Source organism: Chelonus insularis, unplaced genomic scaffold (assembly GCF_013357705.1).
Source record: "Chelonus insularis isolate UGA/USDA-ARS -01 unplaced genomic scaffold, ASM1335770v1 contig_397_pilon, whole genome shotgun sequence".
NCBI lineage: Eukaryota > Metazoa > Arthropoda > Insecta > Hymenoptera > Braconidae > Chelonus > Chelonus insularis.
In genome coordinates this window covers 1,199,413-1,206,216 of record NW_023276552.1, presented here as the reverse complement: position 1 = coordinate 1,206,216, position 6,804 = coordinate 1,199,413, and positions in this window count along the sequence as shown.

Below are 6,804 nucleotides of genomic sequence, written 5' to 3'. Positions count from 1 at the left end.
ACGTGTGGATGTGTTATTTCCCTTCAAATCAATTATATTCCAGATAATCATGTGTCTATCAATAGTGTCCAGTAGAAAGTAGTATTGTTATGAGCGTCCGTAGTGCTCTAGTGGAAAAAGACGGCAATCACGGGGTATTCGATCGAGTATTCAATTTGAGATAAGATTTATTTATTAAAATTCTAAAAGTTAAGAATCATTGATTGGTAATCAATTGGTAATCTCTTGAATACTCGCGCGACAATGCAAAGTAATGATAAGGCGGTTCGAGAACTTTTGCGAGCAATTATTTATTTAAAAGAAAAATAATTTAATGGATTAAGAATAAGAATTTATTGGTAGGTTTTAAGGAGAAAACAAAAAAAATTGAGAGAGACAAAATTTAAGGAAGCTAAATTAAGAATTTTTGTATTTAATTAGAAATGTAATTCGGGGCATTTTAATTCGGCTGTGTTAAAAAAAGAATGAAATGAAATTTTGAAAAGCAAGATTGTAGATTCGGTAAGACTTTAAATTAGTAAAATAATTTTGTACCCTATTTTTTTAATGAATTGGCATTCGTAGTGTGGAAAAAAAAAATAAAATTCGAAATTAAGAATGTGAAAATTATTTATTAAGTAAGGGACGATTTGCATTGGATTGTAATTAAAATTGATTCGAGTCCAAGTCTAATACCAGACTTCAAAAAAAAAATCATTAATATATAATTTGATTATGTCAATAGGAATAAAATATTTAAATTTCCTCATATACATCAAAAAACCAATTTATATCGCAAAATTTGTTGGCAATAAATAGTTGGAAAAATGGATAAAATAATCCTATTTTCCTCGAAAATTGAAACGCACAAATAATTATAAAGACTTTCTGTTTTCTGTTGTGTATGAGTAAATGTAAATAAAAATTGACAAAATTTCGTGAAATTAATCCTCCGAACCGGTTCTATTTCTACTGTTTGCAATGTCGTTGAAATTGACTTGTGTACGTATAAGAAAATAACCTCGTAAAATTCACATTCTAGTTATAAAAACTATACCTATCTAAACGTACTAATCATTAAGTCGTAATGAACGATGATAAACAAAAAGATAAAAAAAAGTTGAAAAATTTGAAAATAAAAATTAAAATAAAAAATCAGTGAAATCCGATCGGACGGCAGGCATGGAAACGATCCAAGTAATCACCCAAAAGTACTTTGCACTGAAAAAAGCAAATCATGCTGGTAGTGTGGACCAAATGAGAACAACTGAATAGAATGTGAAGAAAGGATGTTTATGGAAGAGCCGCTCCATCGGGAATGCAAGTCGTTCATGAGATAGTCATTAAGTCTTAAGACCATTTAGGTGCTTGATGAAAAACGATTGGCCCGAACTTTGCCAGTCAGTTTCGTAAGAGTCATTAACCACCACAGCTTGTGAAAGATTGTATAATTTAGTACAATATATTATACAACTTATGCGTGGGTAACATTTAATCTCTCTTATGTATCTTGTCGCGAAAAAAAGAGATTAGTAAAGTTCGATTTATCACTCGTTTTACATCAGTTTAAGTCTACGCCAAATTGCACCTATTCATTGGCTACGTGGTATTCAAAAGCGATACGTTTATCTTTAAGTAAATAAATGTTCATTAAGTAAGATTGGTATTTAACTTAATGGAAGCTGAAAAAAGAAATTTCCAAAATTTTGATACTAAATTTTTTACGCACCCATTTGTCTTCAAAATTATTCTTTTCTGAATGAAAATGGGACAAAGGATGTATTTTACTTTTTAAAGTTTAGATTTCAACTGATTTAAATATTTTTTATATTTTTAATATATTCCAGATGATTCATTTAAATTAAATACATAAATTATTTCATATTTATTAATATATTTTTGAATTAGAAAAAAAAAAAAATAATTTTTAAAATTGAAACAAAAGGAATTATTGTGATAATTAGTCTACATCTTGTTGTCCTTTTTCAGATAACTTTTTGCTATTTAGCGTAAATTCCGTCAAGGATTTAAGCTCATTCTTCCATGACAAATTGTCTGATCACAATACACATACTAAACGAAACTGAACGAGCTTTTCTTGGCAAAATTTATTCTGAAAAATAAAAAAAATAATTAAATAGACTGAAAAAAATTCGTACTAAAAGAAAAAAGTCTCATAAACCGATTTGATAGATTTTTTTCACAAACCACGCATGTGTGATGCATTAACGGGATAGTAAATATGCTCTCTTAAGCATTTTTATAATGCGATCAAATTTATCTCCATCATGTTTATGATTTTCAAATGGTTCTTTCGTATCCCGTTAACTATCAATCATGACGTATCGTTCGATCGATGGATTAAAATAATGATCACATAAAAATAAAGAAAAGAAACATTTTGGAAAATAATTTAATTCGCAATAAAATAAATCAATTCTAATCGAATAAAATTAACTCGTAATTTATATCGATTCATTTTCTCTGTATTAATCGCGATTGCTCGTAATTACTATTATATTGATAAGGTCTATAATACTAAACGTAAATCGATTACCGTCACATCCCACTAGCTTAGTCAATGAGCCACATAAGGAAATTTTTCCAAAAATTCAAAATATTTAACACAATAAATTGGAATACTATTATTATTAAAATTTATTAAAATCTCTTTTATACAAAATAACGATCAAGTTATCATCAAGAAATTTTTTAAATTCTTAAACAAATAAAAATAATTACAAAAAGAAGCAATAATAAATATGTTATAGCCTATCATGAGAATAAGCCTAAAGTGATTGATTAATGGAAAGATATCAATGAGTAAATATTTTTATCAGTGACTTGAAGAGACCTTGTTCGATATGTTGTATAAAAAAGGTTCTAATAGGATCCATTGACGTTGGCTCAAGATGTAGTGGCCCGCGTGTGTGTCGTGTGAGTGTTAATTATTTGATTGTTAATTAATTAATTCAATTAATTACTCCTTAATGAATTAGTAATTATCTAATGATCCAATCGTTTTCTTTTTGCGGTCGTTCAATAGACATAAAACCTATTTGTTTTCAAGTTGCTTCAATTGACGCTTATAAAAAGAGACGTGTAGAAGATGTGAGATCATGTTAACCAACCAACTACATGGTTTATTTATAATATTAATACAAGTATATAGGCTATATCATCAGATAATATCATTCACTCTTAAAGATTACCTAAAGATAGTGGATAATTTTATTGCCTTGTTACGATACTTGCAGGTAGAGATTTGCGGTACTTTGACTTCATGGAATCGGTTTTGCGAGCGTTATTTCGCGCGGTTGTGATTGCGATTTAAGATACGAGATGACCTCGCCGATCCCTTTTCATTCACCCTCCTTTTATCGATGCGATACCGCTCTCTCGTTTCAGTTTAATTGGCAGACGTCTCGAGCACCTCAGCAAACAATGAGTGTTTCGTTCGCTTTGCATTTTAAAATGAAAAAGAACCAAATAAATAAACCGATAAAAGTTTTTACGTAAACCTTACCAGGCTAAATTAAACTTTGAAAAAAAAAAAAAATCTTTCATTTTATTGTTTGCTATAAAAAATTTTCATTATATTATTTTATTTCTTCCTTTCCATTATTATACTTTTTTTTCGAACTCTCCAATTTCCAATGACAATTAATGAAATATTTAAATACAATTAGTTATTTCATTCTTATATCAACCAGCAGGTCAATCTGTAGAAGCTTTTCATTAACTTGGATATTTTAATCGTGAATGAAATTCAAAAAGCTCCTCGATGATAAGGAAAATGGTTGGTAATAACAGGAGCGTCTAGGAAAATTACAAGACATCACATAAATAGAGTGAGAAAGCAAGTAGTAAGGTTGGAAAGAAAAAAGGGAGAAATTGGCTTAAACCTTGTGGTTGGTCGCTTCTACACGTTTTATTATAGAGAGACCTGGCTGCAGGCTGCCGGTTTGCAAGACTTTTTGCTGTGTGGGACGGTCGAGATCTCGTAGAGAGACGTGCACGAAAAAGAGAAGAAAAAGTCTTGAGAAAGATAGACGCGATAACGAGAGAGAGAGAGAGAGAGAATGAAAGAGAGTGCAAGAATGAGAGAGTATAGTATGCGATAATATCCAATCTAATATCGTCGCGTCTGGAATTGACATTGGAAGAGCAAAAAGCAATTACCTAGAGTAAAAAAGATGGTCCGAGAACAAAAGAAAAATAAGCAGCAAGGCAGCTGTGTGTCCCTTACAATACCTCCCCCATAAGAGTACAAATTTTTCTAATAAAAATAATATATCGAAGAACAAATAATATAAAGAAATAAGAGAGAGAGAGAATGAGAGAGAGAGTGGAAAAGAGCAAAATGAATTAATCGTTTGATTGAATTAAACACGATTTAAAATAAAAAAAAATAAAATACTTATTATTATCATTATTATGATTATTATTACAATCATTATTAATTATTATTAATTATTATTATTGAAAGAAAAAAGAGTAATATGAGATAAAAATAAGGTTTAAACAATGTTTTCTCTGGTGTAGGAATTATTATGATAATTATATTGAATAATAAATTATTTATAAGGTACGAATTACCTAAATACCTAATTTAGGACTTAGCCGTACACTTGCTTAGTACGAAAATTAAATGGAATTAATTAAAGAAATAACAATAACAATTATCTAACCGTATTGATCATATTACATAATAATAATATAATAGAGACTGCCATTAGGCGCTTCAGGCCGCAATATCTACCATTATTATCATCAGACAGGTGTTAACTCGTGCATCTGCCACGGTTAGATCGGCAGGTGCCAAAAGTAACCAAAAAACAAGCCATTTTCGGTTATTTTTCATCAAGTTCCTTCTTTTTCCCACGTCTTTGTCATCCTACTCGGCTTTGTCCTTTATTCTGACTGAGGATCTCGACCAAGCGCAATAATAATTTTTTATTCGTTTTACTTTACATTCGCGAATCACTTTTGTAGTTCATAAGCGGTCGCGACGGTCTCACGAGCATAAATGGTACATAAATGCAGGCGTAGTTATATTTAAACATCTGCATTTGGACTCACGTTTGTCGTGAATACTTTGGATCCATTGGTAGTTGGTTTTCGCAAGTTGTGCTGCATAGATTCATGTTAGTTATAGACTCCTCATCCATTTATTACATTTGCAATCAATTTTTCAATGACATGTCAATTTAATAGGCTCGGAAAAGCTTTTGATGTTTGTTCAGTGAAAAATTAATTTCTTGGTGAATAAATACTTTGTTGGGTAGCAAAAAAATAATCAATTTCTTTCATTACATTTGGGATTTACGTCTCGGCAGATAAAATTATTTACTTATCTGCTGTTTAATATTCTAAAGACCTTTTATGACAAGTTGAATATTTTTTAATGACCAAAGTCTTAGAACACAGACTGAATAAATAGACAAACACTGATTTTTCAGTGACCGAATGGCCAAGTTAACATAACTGCCTGCAAAATAACGCAAATTAAGACTTGAGAAACATAATTCACGCCTGTGACTCTCTGTAACAACGGGTTCTTTCTATGGAAATATTTTTTCTACCAGGCTCTTGTAAATAACTTGGACTAATGCTCATATACAATTTTTCAAATCACTAATTGTTCGCCATTTCTAAAGTTATCATCAAAGAAAATAATACGAATGAACGTGGGTGATTAAAGAGAAGCAATTTTTAAATGTCATTGCTTCGTTGTGACATGTCTAACAAATAATACTTAGTAGATATAATTTTCTAAAATAGCTGACACGAAGAGTTGGCACATTCGATGCTCCATATTCGAATATTCAAGAGTTGCTTGAACATTCGAGTATCCGGGTTGAGAATCGAGCTTCGGACGAGCTTGACTTGACGTAAAAAAAATCCCCAAAAAAATTATTCATAAATATTTATAGTAATTAATGAAATAAATTATTGTAATTAAATTTAATAACAATGTACATAAATAAGAAGTATAATGGAAAGATAATTAGTCTGGTGAGAAGGAATAACTGGAAACGTAAAGTAAGGGTGTGTGTATATTTTTGATAAAAATCTATCTAAAACTGCGAACATTGGGTGTAAAAATAAACAATTAAATTATTAATAATCATGTAGAGCAAAAAAAAAAAATGTTATAACGAAGCAAATTCTTGGAAAAAAAAATTAATTACTATTAACTAATGTTGATTAAAAAATTCACAGAGCTTATTATCAATAAATAATCGAAGCACGGCGAAGGCATGAAATACAAAATGGAAAAAGGATGAATGAGTAATTAAAATATTCAACCAATAATTAACGTCCTAATTGAAAATACACGTTAATAATGAAATATTGGTTGTTCAAATTTTCACGAACTTCGTCCTGCTTTTTATTTAAAAGGATAATTTTTTGATAAAAAGCTCTTTTGGGTTTAAATCATTCACCCGGCGTTCATTCAATCAACTAAAATAGCAATTCATAGCAATACAAGTAAAATAAATACATCTAAACCAAGAAATATCTAAAGAATAAAAATAATATTATTATTTACTAATATTTGTAATACAATAAAATGGAGTCACAGTTGCATATTTATATATAAACTGACATCGAGTGGCCGAGACTGCCCAAAGTAAATAATAATAAAAAAGAAAAAGCGTTTTCTATAAAATAAATTGCCAATAAAATGACTAATAAATATAACACTTGATTAATAAATGTAGCCGAACACATAACTAAATACAATAAATTGTGGTACAACAATTATGTGGGATGTATGAATGTTATATTTCATCAATATATTATTAATAATTATTGACT